We start from the raw sequence: 22,110 nt of genomic DNA, 5'->3' as shown, positions 1-22,110 counted from the left end.
TGAGAAATTAGTATCAAAGGGGCCAGAATATATAAAGTCCAATAGAAAACAAGGGTTACATAGACTTTCTGTATTCTGGTTCCTTTGAAAACCATTGTTTTCGGACTCTATAGACAACTGTTCATTGCTTTCTAGTTTTACTAGAAAGCAAAAGAAATGTAACTTAAAACCACAGTGTAATGTCATTTAGAAAAAAAAAAAAAACAAGTTTATCACGCCACTGCACTCCAGCCTGAGTGACAGAGCAAGACTCTGTCTCAAAAAACAAACAAACAAAAAACCAAGTTTATTGATGCATAAGTCATATAGAGTAAAATTTACTCTTCAAGTTTATAGTTCAGTGAGTTCTGATAAATATGTACAGTAATGAATCTACCATCAAAATCAAGATATAGGACATTTCCATAACCCGCAAAAAGTTTTCCTTGGACATCTTTGCTGTAAATTTCTTCCCTCATGCCTAGACTCTCATCCAATTTTTTCCCCTATAGTTTTCCCTTTTTCAGAATGTCACAGAAGTAGAATAATACAGTATGTAGCCTTTTGAGTCTGGTTCAAGTCTTTTTCAGTGGATCAAATTAGTAGAGACGTAAAAGGTAATAATAGTGTTGGTACGTGTGCTCAGCTACTGTGTGTGTAAACCAATTTAACCTCTCTTAGGTGCAAACTGACAACATGTATCAAGTCTAAAAATGTTGATACCCACTGACCACTAGTACATTTTTAGGAATTCCTATACCAATAGTTATTATCAAAGATGTGCACAAAGACTTTATATGCCCCAAAATGTTCATTACAGTGTTACCTATGGGAAAAATTGTAATCTTCCTAAATATTCAACATAGAGGGAATGGATAAGTAAATTTACATGATGAATGTATTTACCTATATACCGAATTAGAAGTAAAGCTGACAAAAAATTTTTGATGGTATGGGAAAATATTTCTAATATTGAAATTGCACAAAAGCAAAATATAAGCTGCATATATATTATGATCTCAGACTAAAAATGCACACAGAAAAGATTGAAAGGAACATTATTATCTCAGGGTGATAGACTATGAAAAGTATATATTCTGTATTCTCCTAATTTTCTCTAATGGACTTCTATTATGTTTATGATTAGAAAAATACTTTATATGATATAGAAAGTTCTACTTTTTTTTTTCTTAGAGACTGAGTCTTGCTCTGTCACCCAGGCTGCAGTACGTAATCATAGCTCACTGTAACTTCCAACTTCTGTGCTCAAGTGATCCTCCTGCCTCAGCCTCCTGAGTAGCTAGGACTACAGGTGCCTTCTACCACACCTGGCCAATTTTTAAAAATTTTTTGTAGAGGTGGAGTCTTGCTATGTTGCCAAGGCTGAACTCAAGTAATCCTCTAGGCTTGGTCTTCCAAAGTGCTGAGATTTCAGGTGTGAGCCAGCTCACCCAGCCTAAAGCTCTGCTTTCTATCTAATCTGAATCACTTTTGCTGTACTCTAAACTCTTAGGAAGATTCAGACAAACTGGTCAATCAATCGCATCTTTCATCAAGATATATCAAGCAGCTATGAGACCTTAGGCACTCTATCAGTGCTAGGACTACACAGATGAATAGACCTCTGCCCTTACCTCAAAAAGACATTAGGTCAATATATAAACACACAAAATTAATTACTTCTAATAATTTATTTTGCATTTTGCTCTATGCTAGACACTAATTCTTTTTCATATTTTTACCTTATTTCCTCATCTGTAAAATGGAGAAAATGCTAGGCAGGTTATAAGAGAGTTTACCCTTAAAACACTTAGCACAAATTCCTGACTTACAGTAAAGCAATAGATATTTGTTTTAGTATGAAAAGTATTATCAACAGGCAAGAAATTAACAAACTAAGTAGCAAATATTAGGGATACAGAGGAGGGACAATTCTACATAGGAAAGAGAGGTCAAAAACACTGGAGGTTTCCTGAAAGGTGATTAGGATTTTGCAGATGGCCAAGTAAGAGAAGGGCATTCTAGGAAGAAGGGCCACTGTGCATCTTCATCTCTTTGAAAATGACTTTCTAGCACTTCTATAAGGAGGCCATTCCCTGTGTGATATATTCTCAGCAGTCTCTTAAAAGCAATGCTGCACCCTTGCATCAAATTGCTTTCAGTGTAAAGATACCCTTTGACAAATGTCCACCTTCATTTCATAACTTGACTCCACAGGAAGCAGAGACAATCCCATCCAATGCATTGGAGACTGTGCTTTTGCTGGCCTTTAACTTCACACAGAGCAGAACCTTCAAGGAAACTCACCGGAAAGCACACGGGCTTCTAGGTAAACGGAATCTTCATACAAAGCTTTTGAAGCAGCAAAGCAGCAGTATTGTTTTCGCCAACAAAGAGGAGTTAGCTCATTATCTTTTCTTCTTTACTGTCTTTCCTCATCCTTGCACTGTCTACCAGAAGCTCTTCTAGTACACAAACAACATATAAACTTTAGCCACCTCAGTGATCTTCTGGAAGACGAAAATAAGACATGGAAACTTTTTTTTTATACAATGTTTTTTTGTTTTTCTTCAGAAACATTAGTCATTAGCCAAATGGTGTGACTAGTTATGTACCCAGCTTCAGCAGCAGCCACCTAAAGGCTGACAACTTATATTCATGTTAGGAATCAACCATACCAAAGAGAGAGCTGGAAGAGAAATTCCATGTCAAAGGAAGGAGAGGTACAATGCACATCATCATCAACCAATTAGGAATTAGGTCCACGTGACTGCTTTTAGTGGGAGGTGGAACTGTTCTTTCCCCTTCTGTATACAATATTCCATATACATAACCTTCAGGGTTTATGAACTTTCCATTAAGAACCCCGATTAGTCAGCAATAATTTCCAAACACCTCCGCTTCTGCTAACACTTTGGCCCCAAGTAAGGAAACACTGCTCTTTATTTTGGAATCTCACTCTTATTCATCTTCACATTTTTCTCATGAATGCAGCTCACAAAAGATTTATTTATAAATGAGTATAAAAAGTCACAATGGATTGATAAACTGACAACATCTCTAAAAGTGGCCAAGCTCAGCAGAAGCTTTGACATTTCATCCACGATCATCTTCTCCTCCTAATAAGAGCAGAGGAGGTGGAAAATGCGGTGAAACTCTAGCTCACAAGAGAACATGTGGAATATGTGTTCTTAGAGGTACTAAGCAGATAAAGGCAGCCCATCAATTTTGGATTGCTTTGATGCTTTCCTGTTTCAAGTGTGGGGTTGGCTTTGAGAGTTCTCTCACTGCTATGATTTTGCCGATAGTAAACTGAGTTACACTGAGGAAGTTTTCCTAAGTGACTAATTAGACAACATGTCACTTTAATGTGATGGGATTATTCAATGCTAGAAACAGTTGTCTATGGAGAGCAGGCAATCTATAAGATTAAAAAAAGTAGCTTCCACTCATGAACCTTCTTCCTCTAATACCTAGGATCCAGTGGACCTTCCAGATAAATAAGTCTCATTTCATTTCAACTCAGCCAACCTACCCTGACCCTGAGCAGAACCCATAAATTCACCTATAATTTATTAAAGGTTTTCAGGGTACTCCATTCAACTGGTTCACACAGACAGCATGCTTTGTTAATACATGGTCCCATCACTGAAAAGGAGAAAATGTAAGTCAGGGCCACAATAGGTTTAGAATGACTGCATTTAAATGTTTATGGACTGGAATCCCAAGTACGTCTTGATGCTGACAGGGCAAATAGTTCTGTATTTAGCCACAATTGATGGAATGTGTGTCCACGAACATTTCCCAAGGGATAACTGAACATAATTTCATCTACGACTTCCCCTGCACTTAAGGAGCCCGAAAATTCTAGGGTAAAATTAAAAAAAAAAAAAACTCATGTTTTCGGTATAATTGCAATCTTTTGTTTGCTTTTGCTTTTTAAAAAAATATTGAGTCCTTTTAGAAAGAAATGCTTCATAAGTACATCATGTGGGAACAACCCTACTGTTAATATGTTGTTTCTATTCTGTGTATAACATATTTTTACTCAGGGCCTACAGAGGAAAGAGGAATGATACACAGATTTTTTTTTCTTTTTTTTGAGACAGTCTCACTCCATTGCCCAGGCTGGAGTGCAATAGCATGATCTCAGCTCACTGCAACCTCCACCTCCCAGGTTCAAATGATTCTCCTGCCTCAGCCTCCCAAGTAGCTGGGATTACAGGCACCTGCCACCACGGCCAGCTAATTTTTTTTTTTTTTTTTTTTTGTATTTTTAGTAGAGGTGGGATTTCGTCATGTTGGCCAGGCTGGTCTTGAACTCCTGACCTCAGATGATCCACCCACCTCGGCCTCCCAAAGTGCTGGGATTACAGGCATGAGCCACCATGCCCGGCCAATGCACAGATTTTTTTTAAAGGGAAGTAGGAACAGGGAAACACTGAGTACACACAACTATACCACCAGAGAGGTCTCACCAAAGGCCTCTGGATAAGTCAAAAGAATATACAAGATTAGGAAAAGTGTTAAGTGCTTATTTTTAAGTTAAATTATAAAAGAGCAATTATTGCTTTTCTGTTGTAAAACAGATACGGTCAAACACCATAATGACATACAAAGAAGACATACGTCCACATTTGGGCTCAAGGAACAGAATGGAGGTATCCCCTAGTCTCTCACAATGCCCTGCTTTAAGGTGGGGATCTCTTCTTTAAGCTGGCACTGCTGGAGACCATTTAAATTGTGCTGCAGGAGAGAGACCTCCAATGCCCTGCCTCCTCATATACTTATAACTGGGAGTTGACAGAGATCATCTGACACAGTTGGTCTGAAACAAGGCACAGCCTTGCCAGTGCAAAAAATCATTCTACTCTCAGTGCCAGTCTTCTGAGAAGCTTGCATATCAGCATTAGTGCCAACCAGTAGAACTCTTGCCTCTCTCTGCAGGGCCAGCTCATTACTGGACTATTTGAGAGAAAGTTGCTGGAGGCATCCAGTAGAGAAATTGGCTTGTCTCTCCTCATGATCTTACATCTAAGTGCTTAGAGGAAACTACACTATAGTCCCCAAGTACTGACTGAAAATATTGATCATATTTCAGAAAAAAAAAAAACTAATAGGACAGAGAAAAATACATCATTGGCAGCTGAAGTAGCACTTCCAGGGGCCCAGAAGAAACAGCCTGTGGTGTTAGAGCAAGTAAAGGATACAGGCAGTATACCAAGTGTGACTGCCTGATAAAGTCTATAAGCCGTGCAAAACTGCAGCCGGGCTTTAGTTATCTTAGCAGAGTAACAGCGCTCTATAGAGCTCTTTATTATGTTGACTTTGATTTCTTTATGCCATGTGATTCCTGCATGTCTGATAACTGAACTCTAAAACTCCATGCGGATACTCAGCTGCGGTGCCTCAACAGCAGTCATAGATATTCCCTTCAAAGAATATTTCTAACAGTTACAACTAAAGGATAAATATTTCACTTACTTCTTAATAATTCTTACAGAATTAAATGCCATCATCTGTCCTCAGATTAGCATTTTTTTAAAGGAGAGAGCAAGTCCTCAGAGGGAAGCAAGATGTCAGCTAGTAATTAATTAGTGTTTTAAGATTTGTACTGAGTGCAAAGCTTAACATACCTGTTCTTAGTGTGGTTATATATTAGTACTTGTGACAACGTAACATCAATGTTTTGAGTTTATCAAGTGCAGGACATTGTGGTAAACTATACGCATCCTCTAACCCTTAAAACACTGTGAGATCAGTAGCATTATTCCTAGTTTGCAGATGAAGAAATCGAAGCTCAAAGTGTCTAGTAATTTGCTCAGGTGTTACGTAGTTAAGAAATAGTAGAGCCGTGGTAAAAACTCAGATGTCTGATCCAAAAAAAACTTTAATTACTAATCCTTATGGTTAAACATATGTATATCTTTGTGGGGCCAATGAAGCCTTGGTGGGTTTTCCATGCTTTGAATACGTCCCTCAAGAGGCATCTAGACAAACCTAGACGTCAGAAAAATATGAATTTTACCCTGTTGGGAAAAATGGATGCCAAAATTTGCATAGAAGTTTCATAATATCCATTGTGACTGGTAGTAGCCTAACCTATCAGGAGAGGAAGTGGAAATTGTATTCCTAAGTAATAAATGAGTTCCCCTGTTTCCAGCTTCGGCTTTTTAAGCCTCCTTCAAAAGACCATTGCTTGCACAGCATAAAGGTTAAGCCCACCGAGGTTCAAATTCTAATTCTACTTTGGTCAAGTTACTTAACAACCCCAGGCTTAATTTTCTCATCTATAAAATGGTCATAATAATCATATAAAATTACTAGCTTTTTAAAAAATTTTAGCCATGTGAATGAGCATGTGATTGGATTTTAATTTTCATTTGTCTGATGGCTAATGATTTTGAACATCTTTTCATGTTCTTATTTGCTGTGGGTTTATCTTTTTTGGTGACTCCTCTGTTCAATGCTTTTACCCATTTTTAAACATTAGATTGTTGGTCTTCTTAGTATTGAGTTTTCAGAGGTTTTAAAATAAATTCTGCGACTGGGCGCAGTGCCCCATACCTGTAATCCCAGCACTTTGGGAGGCTGAGGCGGGTGGATCACGAAGTCAGGAGTTCGAGACCAGCCTGGCCAGCATGGTGAAACCCCGTTCCTACCAAAAACACAAAAAAATTAGCCAGGCATGGTGGTACGCACCTGTAATCCCAGGTACTCAGGAGGCTGAGGCACGAGAATTGCTTGAATCCAAGAGGCAGAGGTTGCAGTGAGCTGAGATCATACCACTGCACTCCAGCATGGGTGACAGAGTGAGACCCCATCTCAAAAAAATAAAATAAAATAAAATAAAAAGTAAATTCTGTGTGCATACCAAGTGTGGGTGAGGATATGGAACAACTGGAGCTCTCATACATTGCTGGTGGAAATATAAAATGGTATAACCACTTTGGAAAACTGCTTTGCAGTTTCTGAACAAGTTAAACGTACATCTACAACATGACCTAGTTATTCTACTCCTAGGTTTTTACCCAAGAGAAATGAAAACATATGTCAAAAAAAAAAAAAAGTTGTATATGAAGGTTCACAGCAGCTTTATTGGTAATAGCCCCAAACTAGAAACAATCCAAATGTCCATCTGCAAGTAAATAGACAGGACAAACAAATTGTGGCATAGCCAAAAAATGGAATATTATTCATCCATTAAAAGGAATGAAGTACTGAGACATACTACAACATGAATGACTCTCAAAATAATTATGCTGAGTGAAAAAAGTCAGACAAGAAAGGGTACCAATTGTATGATTTCATTTATATAACATTCTGGAAAATACAAATGAATTGACAGTGATAGAAGCAGATCAGCAGATACCTTGGGAGAGGCAGAACAGCTGTAGAGGGTTGAGAGGGAGTGTCCGGAGCTGCACGCCCCGGCCATAGCGAATAATAACTGACGATTAAAAACGCCTGAGCTCTATTCATTTCCACCTTCTACCTCCTCCCTAGATTTACCTTTTTCCCTGTATTAATACCTCATAAAAGATGGCGCTCTTCCTGCTTCTTCTTCACCCATTTTTCCCGCACCCGCGAAAATTACTACCTGACAGCGCAGGTGCAACATGACGTTCGACCAGAGAAACCAATACCTACTTGGTCACGCCCTCTGCGATGAGATCATCTCCGCCTCTGGCCCAACCCCTTTCCCTCCAAGTGTATATAAGGCACTGCATTACCGCCATTAAAAGAGACTTGATCAGAGCACTGTCTTGTCTCCATTTCTCGTATCTCTTGTTCCCCAAATTCCCACCCCCTCCTCCAGGGCCTGCTTCGACTATCCCGCGGGCGGGATAAGGGAGGGAATACAAAGGGGCACAAGGAAGCTGTCAGGGATGATGGCATATTCATTATCTTCATTGTGATGATTGTTTCCTGGGTGTGAATATATATGTAAAATAAAACAAATTGTAGATTCTAAATATGTGTAGTTTATTGTATGTTAATTAGACCTCAATAAAGCCTTACAATTTCATCAGCTCCCAACATCCCCTTTGTCCTGTGAATTGCCCCAGACATAGAGGAGGGGCCACCAGCCACCATGTTTGTACTACATGTCCCTGCCTTCCTGGCTGGAACAGAGCCATCTAATGGCAGGTCACTAAAGATGAGAAACAAAGATGTCAATGTTCCAGAGAAAAGGTCTGGCTGGGTGTATTGGCTAATGCCTATAAATTTCGGTGTTTTGGGAGGCCTAGGCAAGAGGATTACTTGAGGCCAGGAGTTCCAGGCCAGCCCGAGCAACATAGTGAGATCCCATCTTTTAAAGAAAAATAGCCAGGTGTGGTTGTGCGTATCTGTAGTCCCAACTACTCAGGAGGCTGACATGGGAGGATCACTTGAGCCCGGGAGTTCAAGGTTACAATGAGCTATAATCATGCCACTATACTTCAGCCTGAGCAACAGAACAATACCTTGTCCCTGGGCCGGGGGCGGGGGGGGAAGGTATATTACGTTCTGCTTCTAAGGTCCCTGGAGCTGTCTAAGTTTGGTCATCCAAAAACTGGTTGTTTTAACTTAGGTTTCAAAACCTGGGTGTCCTGTCAATAAATTCCTTTTATGTTAGCTAGCTAGAGTTAGTTTCTGTTGTCTGCAACCTTGAGGAAGAAATGAAGTTGCCATTTAACTCATTTATATTTATTATTCTTTCTATCACAAATGGCCACAGCTCCTGTTTTAAAAATAAGATGTTCAACCAGCTAGGTAGGTGATTCATCCATCTCTTCATTTAACAAACTTTGATCGAATGATGCACTATGTGCCAGGCCCTGTACCAGACATTTTCAGATTTCATTCAAATTATACAATAGCCTGTATAAAAATTTCATTTTACAGATAAAAAAGCTCGGACTCAAGGGGTTCAGTTACTCGTTTAAAGTCAAAGAGTTCCTAGTAGGTATGAAATTCAGGATTTGGCCGGGCGTGGTGGCTCACACCTGTAATCCCAGCACTTTGGGAGGCCGAGGTGAGCGGATCACAAGGTCAGGAGTTTGCAACCAGTCTGGCCAACATAGTGAAACTCCGTCTCTACTAAAAATACAAATAATTAGCCGGATGTGGTAGTGTGCACCTATAATCCCAGGTGCACACTCAGGAGGCTGAGGCAGGAGAATGGCATGAACACGGGAGGCGGAGCTTGCAGTGAGCCGAGATCACGCCACTGCACTCCAGCCTGGGCAACAGAGTGAGACTCCATCTCAAAAAAAAAGACAGAAATTCAGGATTTAAGACCAGCCCTAACTCCAGAGACACTACTCTCCACAAGCTGTTCCTTAGTAGTAGTAAGCCCTTACATCAACAGTCAGCTCACAATGTCCAGTCACTGCGGCTTGTGGCTTTTGGGAGTCAGCGGTCCCAAGATGTTTCCCTGATGCTGCCTCATGGCGAACAACAGTGTCAGAGGATTATAAGAGTGCCAGGGCTTTGCCCGACAGGGCTTGGTGTCCTGAGAACAGGATGAATTATCTATTCTGGAAGGCAAGGACAATCAAGGGTCCTTTTTCCCTGGTGTTGATGCCTGTTACCTGGTAATGAAACTGACTTCTAAGTGACAAAGGAGCAGCAAAATTCTAAAAAAAAAAAAAAAAAAAAAAAAAAATTCCACCATCACTATAGGAAACACCTAAGCAATACCACTCCAGCCACAAATCAAAAGATAATGGGCCTATAATATTCTTCCTGAGAATTCACTGGAACTTCAAACACTTATGAATAGCTCAGGGTTGAAGCTGCATTTTTACACAGTTGCTGGAAGCACTCCTAATAATTTCCGATGCACAGGCACAGGTTAAAGCCAGAGACCTCACAACAGTCTGTTTTCCTCAGGGAAGTAAACCTACCAGAACAGAGGGAGATTTTCATGTTCAGTTTTAGAGATTTCAGTAGAGTTTAAATGTGTTGCTTTTGAATTTTAAAAAATATAATAAAAGGAAATTCATGAATATTCACATTACACATTCTTTCTTATGATCAACCCATAAAAGTACGAAAATTGCTCCAAGTTCATGTGCACTAAAAATCATTTTTAAGTATCATTTTTAAGATAAAAAAATGGGAAACATTCAATAATCTGGTCATGTTAAAGTATATTCATATGATAAAAATTATGTACATATTACAAGTGTTTTCAAACACTAAAATAACATAGGGTAATATTGATGGTTTGTTACATGATTAAAAATGATCCTAAAATGTATGCGGCATATGTTTATTTGCATGTGTCAGTTAGAGAATATAGCCATCCCCCTTATTCATGGTTTTGCTTCCCCCAGTTTCAGCTACCTACAGTCATCTGTGGTCTGAAAATATTAAATGAAAAATTCTAAAAATAAACAATTCATAAGTTTCAAATCTGCAAACATTCTGAGTAATATGATGAAGTCTCATGACATCCCATTCTGTCCTGCCCTGGACATGAATCATCCCTTTGTCCAATTTGTCCACACCCTAGACACTACTTGCTCACTAGCCACTTAGTACCCCAGAGTTATCATATTGCCGGTCATAGTGTCACAGTGCTTGTTTGTGTTCAAGTTACCCTTACTGTTTTTTTTAATGATGCCAAAGTGCAAGAGTGGTGATGGTGGCATATTGTTATAATTGTTTTATTTTATTATTAATTATTGCTGTTAATCTCTCACTGTGCCTAATTTGTAAGTTAAACTTTATCGTATGCACATATGCATGGGAAAAAGCATAGTAGGATTTGGCCACACACCTATGGCCATCTGATCTTTGACAAAGCTGACAAAAACAAGCAATAGGAAAAAGACTCCCCATTCAATAAATGGTGCTGGGATAACTGGCTAGCCACATACAGAAGATTAAAACTGGACCCCTTCCTTAGCCCATATACAAAAATAAACTCACGATGGATTCAAGACTTAAATGTAAAATCCAAAACTATAAAAATCCTGGAAGACAACCTAGGCAATAGCATCCTGGACATAGAAACAGGCAAAGATTTCATAACAAAAACACAAAAGCAATCACAACAGAAGCAAAAATTGACAAGTAGGATCTATTTAAACAAAAGAGCTTCTGCACAGCAAAAGAAACTATCAACAGAGAATGGGAGAAAATATTTGCAAACTATGCATCTGACAAAGGCCTAATATCCAGCATCTATAGGGAACTTAAACAAATTTACAAAAAAAGAAAACAAACAACCCCATTAAAAAGTAGGCAAAGGACATAAACAGACACTTTCTTTTTTTTTTTTTTTTTTTTGAGACAGAGTCTTGCTCTGTCAGCCAGGCTAGAGTGCAGTGGCATGATGTCGGCTCACCGCAACCTCCCTCTCCCGGGCTCAAGCAATTCTCCTGCCTCAGCCTCGAGAGTAGCTGTGTTTATAGGCATGTGCCACCACGCCCAGCTAATTTTTATATATTTTTTAGTAGAGACAGGGTTTCACCATGTTGGCTAGGCTGGTCTTGAACTCCTGACCTCAGGTAATCTGCTCGCTTCAGCCTCCCAAAGTGTGGGATTACAGGCATGAGCCGCCACGCCCAGCCAACAGATACTTTCAAAAGAAGACATACATGCAGCCAACTAACATATGAAAAAAAAACTCAATATCACTGATCATTAGAGAAACGCAAATTAAAACCACAAAGAGATACCATCTCACACCAGTCACAATGGCTATTATTAAAAAGTGAAAATATAACAGACACTGGCAAGGTTGCAGAGAAAAAGGAACACTTATACTCTGTTGGTGGGAGTGTAAATTAGTTCAACCATTATGGAAGCAGTAAGATGATTCCTCAAAGAGCTAAAAGCAGAACTACCATTCAACCCAACAATTCCATTTCTGGGTACATAGCCTGAGGAATATAAATCATTCTACCATAGAGACACATGCTTGTGAATGTTCATTGTGGCACTATTCACGATAGCAAAGACATGGAATCAGCCTAAATGCCCATCAGTGACAGACTGGATAAAGAAAATGTGGCACATATACACCATGGAATACTACACAGCTGTAAAAAAGAATGAGATCATGTCTTTTGTGGGAAAATGGATGGAGCGGGAGGCCATTATCCTTAGCAAACTAATGCAGGAACAAAAAACCAAATACCACATTCTCCCTTATAAGTGGTAGCTAAATAATGAGAACTTATGAGCACAAAGAAGGAAATGACAGACACTGGGGTCTACTTGACGAGGGAGGGTGGGAGGAGGGAGAGGAGCAGAAAAGATAACTAATGTGTACTGGGCTTAATACCTGGGAGATGAAATAATCTGTACAACGAACCCCTATGACACAAGTTTACCTATGTAACAAACTTTCACATGTACCCGTGAACCTAAAATAAAAGTTAAAAAAGAAAAGAAAAATCCACATGTCATGACACTGATGTATCCTGATGAGCAGTGAAGTGTGTAGCAAGTAATTTATTACTACTAAGAAAACCTGAAAATTATAACTATTTTATCTTTTCATTTTCGATATAAATTAGAACAGACTTACAGTGATCTGTTCAACAGCCTTACAGACACTCACTCATTCACCACATCGCAGTATTTATTGAGTAGAGAAGAAAGAGGTGCAGGAACAGTCACACAAAACCCTGGGTGTGCTGAGGTGGAACATGTCAACAGAGCATCAGCCTGTGTGTTACCTGTAGACAAAAAGAAGTTGCAAACCACTGTTTTTTTTTTTTTTGGTTTTGTTTTGTTTTGTTTTGTTTGAGACACAGTCTCGCTCTGTCACCCAGTGTGGAATGCAGTGGCGCGATCTCGGCTCACTGCAACCTCGCCTTTTGGGTTCACGTCATTCTCCTGCCTCAGCCTCCCAAGTAGCGGGGACTACAGGCGCCCGCCACCACGCCTGGCTAATTTTTTATATTTTTAGTGGAGACGGGGTTTCACCATGTTCGACAGGATGGTCTCCATCCTCTGACCTCGTGATCCGCCTGCCTCGGCCTCCCAAAGTGCTGGGATTACAGGCGTGAGCCCCCGCGCCCGGCCGCAAACCACTGTTACAAATGGTCAGCAGCTGCTACGAGTTCATAATTCGGAACGCAAGAGTCTGTTTCACACGTAAGTTTATTTGGAAGGTGATGCACTCTGACATCTATCAGAACATCTCTTGGGCTTATGGCAACATTCACCTGCAGCAGCGTTTTTAATACTTTTTTTAAAACTAAGGGAATGTTTTTCTTTCTCAAATGCAATCTCCCAATTTATTTATTTATATAAAACGTTTTTCCCGAGTGCTTACTGTGTGCCAGAAAGCACAGTACTACAGGAACTAATCAAGCAGATGCTGTCCCTATGCGCAAGAAATTAGTTATGGAGACAAACAATAAGTCAGGCAAGCATTGAGTAAAGAATTAGAAAGAGTGCAAAGTGTCAAGAAATAAATGAACAGGGCACTGAATGAGGGGAAACCTGCTTACATAGGGAGATCCAAGGAGGGTTCCCTGAGGCAGTTATATATGTTTAAGGTGAGACTCAAAGGATCAGAAGGGGACAGCCATGCAGAGAACAGAGAGGTAGGTGCATGAAGCAAACCAAACCAAAGTTCCTGAGGCTGGAAAAGAAAAATGTGGAGTGGTGCCAAGTTGCATAACCGTGTGATTTCTCTCCAGTAAAGCTCAGCAGCGCAGGTAGATAATAGAAAAGGAATATTTTGGATTGACATAGAACTGGGAATTGGCTGTAGGTGTCATTTAGGGTCCAAGATATGGAAAAAATGAAAACATTACTGGAAGAGCTCAGTGAGATCCAATATTTACATAGGCAGACCCTCTTTTTTTGTTTGTTTTTTTTTTAACTTCTGTGCTATCCTTCTAGAGAGCTGGCTGTTTCTGATCCATCCTGGAGACGTGAAAGCACCCAGAACTGTCACTAAAATCTAAAAGTATCTGGAATAGAGTGAAAGTTCCCATCATCAGGATTATATCATTTCTTAGAAGACTCATCATCTATACATCAACAAATGGAGCCTAAGGCAGCACCTTCTTCAGCAATTTTCTCTGATTCCAAACCCCAACTCAGGGAATATTACAAAATCTGTGCTCACTTGCCATGTCCCACATATTATCCACTATTAACATAAATCAAGGCTTCGTGTTTGTAATTTATGTTTCAGCACTTAGAGAATACCTTGCTAGTTATTTTAAATAGATAAATCAAATCAAAATTTTGTTAATAAAATATTAGAAATGTCATAAGACCTCTGATTTATTGAACGATGTCTAACATTCCTGATCTCCATTTATTTCAAGTTTTTAGGAAGAAAAATGGTTAGCTAGCTCATCCTGGTCTTATTTTTATTCCTTCATTTAGGAGATTACATCTCAGCTCCAAAGCCATTTTTAATAATAAGATGTGCAATTTTTAACTGTTGATATTTTAAAAGAGTAAACATGATTAAGATTAATACACATAGTCCCAGATATACTCAAATAATGGATTAGTCTGTACAGCACATTTGATTCATGTCTGATAGTCAAGCTTCTTTATTTTAACTTCATCCATATACAGAGAAATTGACTCCCTTGTTTGCTTAAAAGCCAAAATGGCCTATGCAATAGGAGGAAGTGGATATGGACTGAACACTGCTAGGTAGCACATAACAATGACCCAGCTTATAAATTGCATACATTCACGGGGAAAGACTAGGAGGCAGCAAATTAGCATGACAAGACAAAGAAAAAATGGTGTCCATGAATTACACAAGTTTCTTTCCAAAGGGTAAATCTCCAGAAGATGAGAATTCAATAAATGGAAAACACGGAAAGGAGAAAGATAAGCACACGGAAGAGAGGAAAGTATCCTTTCCTCTTCTAGCGAAGAGCTATGTCCGTACAGATCTGAGGTCAGAAACTGATCCTCAGTTTTAGGAGCCAACTTTTTTCTGTTTTCCATTTTAAGAGTCTGAGGACAAAGGCTTTTGACTGATCTTGGAAATAATAACCAGCCCTTTTCATTTACTATTTGACTCCTTTGTGTCTTCCTTGCATTGGCACACACACACACACACACACACACACACACATATACACACACTAGACACCAATGAAAACTCAGATAAAACAACACAATGGAGTTAGTCAGCTTTTGCCGTGCATTTCAGAATGCATGTTTCAGAATGCACAGCAAAAGGATTCACAGCCTAGCATTGTACTGTAGGATCTTCACACGTTGATTTTTTAGTATTTATACAATAATAGTATTAAGCGCCAATGTGGAAGATCGAACTAAGATTTATTACAAAATGAAAAATAATCCATGACAGAAGGTTAAAAAATGTAAAGGAAAATTGGTTTAATAGTTCCTAAGGTAAATGTGTGCCACTCCTACTCAGTGTTTGTTACATTTAAACAAATCATAGAGATTGGGGAGAAAATTTTACTAGATTCAGCAACTAAGTAGCCATTTGATCTAGAAAAACTCAGGAACTTCAGTTTAGTCATGCATGAGGTAAGAGTATCAAATAGTGTGATTTCTTTGGTGATTTTTTTACCCTGAAATACTATGATTTACTCTAAGAGTCATGATATTAATATTATTGTCTTCTATTGGGTGTACTTAACTGACAAATTACTAGAGTTTAATAAAACACTATACTTTCTAGCCTAGGTCTTGCTACCCCTAAGAAATACTGAGCAAGAACATTTAAAGGAATTTTTTTCTTTTTTTTGGGGTGGAAGCAGTCTTGCTCTGTCGCCCAGGCTGGAGTGCAGAGGCGTGATCTCGGCTCACTGCAACCTCCACCTCCCAGGTTCAAGCAATTCTCCTGCCTCAGCCTCCTTAGTAGCTGGGATTACAGGTGCATGCCACCATGCCTGGCTAATTTTTGTACTTTTAGTAGAGACAGGGTTTCACCATGTTGATCAGGCTGGTCTTGAACTCCTGACCTCGTGATGCGCCCATCTCGGCCTCACAAAGTGCTGGGTACGGGTGTCAGCCACCATGCCCGGCCTAAAGGATTTTTAAAACTAATTATTTGTATAAACTGAAACCTGAAGAAATCGTCTCCTTTCAATTTCACTCTTTTCCTTATATGACTTGTCCAAAACCAAAAGAAATATGATACTCTTCTCTCTCCTCATTTATGATAGTTTACTAATGCTCTATTAGTAAACTAATACTAATACTAATATTAGTTAATACTAATACTTAACACTATATAACACTTTAGCATTAAAACTAATAACACATTACTGATTGCACTCACATTACTCCTTGCACACACATTACCTACACTCACTACATACACATTATAGAACTATCAAAAAAGTATCAATAATCAAATGGCCAAAAACAAATGCTAAAAATAGTATAGTTTACCAGAGTGTCAATTGTAAAACCTATACGTATTTTAAAGGTTAAATACGAAAGAAAAAGAATTGCTTACTATATCCAAAGAGACATACGTGGGGACAATTAGGAAAATACAGAAGAGTAACAAGGATTCTAAGCAATAGTTAATAAATGGCACACCTATTTCATAAGAGAAATAAAGAAGAACAAAAAGGTTAATACTTAAGCTTAAACTGGGCAAAGATCAAGTTGCCATAAATAATTTTAAACAAGGACTCATAGAATTAGATAACCTAATGTTGAGTCTTTTTTTCCATTTTCAGATTCTCAATTTCTGTGGCTGACCTTCCAGTGATGTTCCCTATAGCATACAATGATAATGAATAAAACAAATCAGCAACCAGATGTTAAAAGAATGTGCAAAGTCTCTATATTCCTACAACTTAAAGTTAAAATTCAAAGTTTCCATTCCACAGCCTAATAAAAGAGAAAAATTCAGATACTTGAATTTAGTCCCAAAAGAAAGGCCACCTTGTTAAATAAAGCATTTCACAGCCCTTCTGTCTCTGAAGTTATTGTCATGAGCCATCTCCATCCATGTTCCTATTAACACAATATTGTAACTGCCTCTGGCATACATTTGAAAAGTGTAGTAGCACCTTGATCTAGCATTTCCAATTTCAGAGATGACAGAGAAGAAGGGGACCCATGTCTTCTTGGCCAGTATTGCTAGGACTTCACCAGTAGTGTGTGAAGATGCAGTGGGTTGGAATGGCCAGGCAAACCAGGATATGGAAGGTGTAAATTTGCCCCGTTACTTAAAGGGGAAGCCACACATGCTTTTCACTTTCCTGAGACCAGAAAGAAAAGAGAAGAATCACTCTACCTCTCCTGATTCCTGGACAATTCTAGGAGTCTCACATCTTGGATATTCCTTTGCTCCATATTGTAGGACTCTTGGCATTATGTGGCCCTGAAGAGATGCCTCAAACACCACATCTGAAATACTCAGAGGAATGTGTTGCGGGGAGATAGGAAAACTCGCTAGTCCCCTGCTCCAGCCATGGCTCCCATATTGTGCCCAAGGAATCATTATGAGGAACCAGACTCATTAGAGCTTACTGCTTTATAACGGCTGTCCACATTAACACTCTGAAAAGAGGACCCTCACTTAAACTACCCTAAGCTCAAAGAGCATAGAGACAGAAAACAGATGTGTATCTTAGCCCTTCACTGACCTGTTAGGGCAGCAACAAATTGGCCATGTCCCATCCACTTGAACTCAGCCTATGAACCAGAATATTCAATGTCTAAGGTTGAGGCATCCTTCCTCAATCTCAATTATTCCTCTTCCAAATCCAGGTTTTTTTTCTTGTGCCTCCAATAGCTTTCAAAATTATTTCAGGCAATTCCTAGTCTTCTGATAAGGTTGATGTGGCTAGAAGAAAATTGGTTAATGTTAACAGTGGGTCCAGGATCCAAAAGCAGAAGCTTATATCAGTAGGGATCCAGTTACATGGATCTAACAAAACATGGGCTTTTAGTTTGAGGAAATTGCCTATAAAAGAGGCTTTCTTGCAGAACAGGAAAGAAGCTTATGATCTGGTAAAGTGTTCTGAGAAGAATACTAAATTTGATCCCAAAATGAAAAGGATCCTACTTATAAAGTATTCTTTCTTTAAAATTGAACACAATCCTGTCAAGTCTTTTATATCTGCTATAGTTCAGATATGATTTGTTTGGCCCCACCAAATGTCATGTTGAAATTTGATACCCAGTGTTGGAGGTGGGGCTCAATGGAAGGGGTTTGGGTCATTGGGGTGGAACCCTTATGAATAAATTAATGCCCTCAATGGGTACAGGGAGTAGTGAATTCTCAGTCTATTAGTTCCTGCAAGAACTGGTTGTTAAAAAGAGTCTGGCTCTCTTGCTTCCTCTCTGGCCATGTGATCTCTGCACAGGCCAGCTGCCCTTTCCCTTCAGCCATGAGTGGCAGCAGCCTGAAGCCCTCACCAGATGCCTAATCTTGAACACTCCAGCCAGCAGAACTGTGAGCTAAGTTAATCTATTTTCTTTATCAATACCCAGCCTCAGGTATTCCTTTGTAGTAACACAAAATGGACCAAGACAACATCTAACTACCAATTATTAACAAAACACAGTAGCTAGAGAAACAAGTTAAACAATACCTTGAGGAAACAATCAACCTCAGAATGTGGAACATTCTGCAAGGACTTATGACATGGTTTCTTCCACAAGTCATGGCATTAAAAAATATGTGCGTGGGGGTGTGTGTGCTCTTTAGAATGAATGAAACTTTAGTGACATAACAGCTGACTGCAATGTGTGGACCATATTTAGATCCTAATTTACACAAACCAAATGTGAAAAAGGTCTTGTGATGATCAGGAAATTTGAACCTAGAGAGTACAGGGAGATCACAGAGTATGAGATGACTTTAGGAGACAGTCCTTATCCATTACAAATCTATCCTGAAGTATTTACAAGTGCAATTTCAAGAAATTTGAAACCTTCTTTAATGTTTTCAAAAAAGAGTGGGGGATTCAATGAAACAAGATGGGAAAATGTTGATCATTGTCGAAACTGAGTTACGGGTACATATAGTTTCCTTCCAGTCTCTTGAGAATATTTCAGTATTTCTACAATTAAAAGGTTATTTAAAAGCCAACATATTAACCATTAATGTTTTTAAAGTGCATAAATATCACTACTGTAACATAATTTATCTCAGTATAAAATGGAAATAATCTAAATGTTTTACAGTAGCAAATATTTATTTGAAAATATGAAAAAGCGGCTGGGCGTGGTGGCTGACACCTGTAATCCCAGCATTTTGGGAGGCTGAGGCAGGTGGATCACTTGAGGTCAGGAGTTCGAGACCAGCCTGGCCAACGTGGTGAATCCCCGTCTCTACTAAAAATACAAAAATTAGCTGGGCGTGGTGGCAGGTGCCTGTAATCCCAGCTAGTCGGAAGACTGAGGCAGGAGAATCGCTTGAACCCAGGAGGCGGAGGTTGCAGTGGGCCGAGATTGCATCATTGCACTCCAGCCTGGGTGACAAGAGAGAAACTCCATCTCAAAAAACAAGAAAAAAAACCAAAAAACAAAAAAATAAAACTATGATTAAACCAATCTGATGGAAATTATGCAGCCATTAAAATGACAAAAAGGAGAAGGACAACAAAGGAAAAGCTTATAGAATTGTTATTTTTAGAATAAAGACCAAATCTACATTAGAATCATACTCTTTAAAATATGTATGAATATAAACAAAGAGTAGAAGAGTAAATAAGAAAAAGTCAAACAGCAAGTTGATATGTCTTTAAAGTGTGGTTTTTCTTATTGGTACTATGGTATTGTTTCTGAAACAAAATGCTGCCATAAAACAACAAAAAATTGATCTAGAGCTACATATGCTGAAATGTACCAAGACGGTGTCACATTAGCTTTGGAAACAGCATTCATCGGCTTTGGAGTCAGACACTCTCGGCAAGTTATTTAAACAATCTTACAATCCGTTTCTTCTTTCTCCATCTCAAAAATTGATATATCCACCCTTCAGGAATGGTACAAGGATTAGAGATGTAAGTCCTTAGAGATGTGGTTGATGTGGTAATAGTAGGTGGGCGATAGGACAACCATCTTGGCATCACAATATTTGGCACATAGTAAACACTCAAACAGTACTTATTACTATTATCATATTAAAGGTGGGAGAGTTCTGAGAAAATAGAAAACAGAGCTGATGATCAAATTCCTGCAGATTTTTATGGCAATATAGCTTTCACACACACACAAAATGAAGATAGGGCAAAGCATAATGAGGAATTCAAATCTTATCAAGGCCAGTTGGAGTTACAGGTTGGCCAGAGAGGGTCTAAGACTTGTATGAGGGGCATGCAGTGATCACAGGCAGGCAGTGAGGAGGTAAATAAAACCAACCTGTAGGGAAAACTGAGCTCAAACTACTCTGCAGCTTCAAGGCAAAACCTACAGGATCAGAGGAAGAGGGAGATAAGCATGAAAGGAGGAAAGGATTTAGGGTACAAGGACTGTCTGGGTACCTTTATATGTGGCTGAGGGGTTGGGGCTTTTCGGCAGTGAGAGGAATTCCCTACTTGGAGCTATGATAGATGATACAGTTTCAGAGCTTAAATGAACTGAAATTCATGTAAGATGATCTCATCCTGTCTCTCCATTCTACAAGATGAGAAAATAAACTTCAGAAAGGGGAGGGCCCTGGGTACCATGGCAAGGTTGTATGGCACAGCTATGCCTAGAATTCTGGCTTACCCTGAAACCAGTGCTCTTGTGCCTCATTATGCTGCCTCCAAGATGGATGTCCCATTGTCATCACCACGTCAATCATTTTTACCCACATTTGTTAAACAAACGAAGCTCTCTATGTCTTAAAGCATACAGTAAAATATAAGCACTTATTCTTTTCATCAATATCTTCCATATCAAATGCTCCTTACTGACTTTAAATTATTTTGTTGCATATAACAAAAGAGAATGCATTGAACATTTGTTCTGCAAATATCCCATCATCACCTACTATGTGTCAGGCACATAAAAACAAATGGCATAGACCCTGTTGTCAAGAAGCCTGCAATACAGTGAAGAATATTATACACTTTGTAATATTCAACGTGACACGGAGTTAAAGAGAATGGAGCTCAGGCTGGGTGCAGTGGCTCACTCCAGTAGTCCTGGCATTTTGGGAGGCTGAGATGGGCAGATCGCTTGAGCCCAGGAGCTCAAGATCAGCCTGGGTAACATGGCAAGACCCCATCTGTACAGAAAATGTAAAGATTAGCGTGTACCTGTAGTCCCAGCTACTCAAGAGGCTGAGGTGGGAGGATCGCTTGAGCCTAGGAGGTTGAGGCTGCAATGAACCAAGATGGCACCACTGCACTCCAGCCTGGGTAACATAGTAAGACTCTGTCTTAAAAATAAATAAATAAATAAAAATAAAAAATAAAATAAAATAAAATAAATAAAAAGAATACAGCTCATTGGACTTAAAGGGGAGAGAAGGAAAAAGAAAAAACCTTCACTGAAAGAGAACACTGGAGCAGACCCTGAGGAAGAGTAGTTAGTTGACCAATAGATAGTAGGACAAGAAGGTAGCCAGTTCCAATAATATGTGCCTGGTGCAAAAGCTTCGTGAAAGCTCGTGAGGACTGAAACTTTGAGAACTGCCAGAAAATACAGCAAGCGTAACAGTATGGAAGTTGGGTACGGTTTGTGAAGAGAAAAATCCTAGTCAGGCAAGCCTGCAGAAGAGTCAAAAACAAAGGAAAAACTAGGCTCTTTTAAGTTGTAAGAAAATATTTTTTTAAAGGGAGAGAGAAAAAATTCATTTCTTGTCTGTGAGCTCTAACTATAATCAGGTGATTAAAAATGAGTAATCACTGACTAAAGCATAAGAAGCCTCCAGGAACAGAACAAATTCTGGTCTCGTGCAGATTCCAGCAGCTGCTACAAAACCTATATTTAGGGGCGTTTGTCCTGGGGTGAGCATACAGATTTTGGCTTCTTGGCAAAAATTCTTTTTGTTCCCTTTTTTCTAGAATCATGTCTTTTTCCCACTGGCTTTCCCCACTCTCTTGCCCTGGAGAACAGTTGTATTTAAATCTGAAATTTCAGTTGAAAAATACTTGGCCTTTGTGGTGTGATCACTCTGGTTCTGTGTGGTCTCCAACAAATGATCCTTTAAAATCATCAAAAAATGAGGCACAGATGAATAGTCGCCAAGAAGCAGATCCTCCTTCA

General features: G+C 39.2%; 1 long non-coding RNA gene across 1 annotated transcript; it reads right to left on the bottom strand.

Annotated features, from left to right (window-relative positions):
• Nucleotides 1–1,655: 1,655 nt before the first annotated feature.
• On the bottom strand, nucleotides 1,656–17,757 carry LOC144334683 (uncharacterized). The gene is made up of 3 exons (XR_013404807.1): nucleotides 17,550–17,757; nucleotides 6,547–6,637; nucleotides 1,656–2,489 (listed from the first exon to the last, which is right to left on the bottom strand). It is a non-coding gene; the product is annotated as an uncharacterized LOC144334683 (long non-coding RNA).
• Nucleotides 17,758–22,110: the final 4,353 nt, after the last annotated feature.

Source organism: Macaca mulatta, chromosome 15, assembly GCF_049350105.2.
Source record: "Macaca mulatta isolate MMU2019108-1 chromosome 15, T2T-MMU8v2.0, whole genome shotgun sequence".
Lineage (NCBI taxonomy): Eukaryota > Metazoa > Chordata > Mammalia > Primates > Cercopithecidae > Macaca > Macaca mulatta.
Note: the sequence above shows the minus strand (reverse complement) of the source record. Positions and strands in the feature narration are given on the sequence as shown.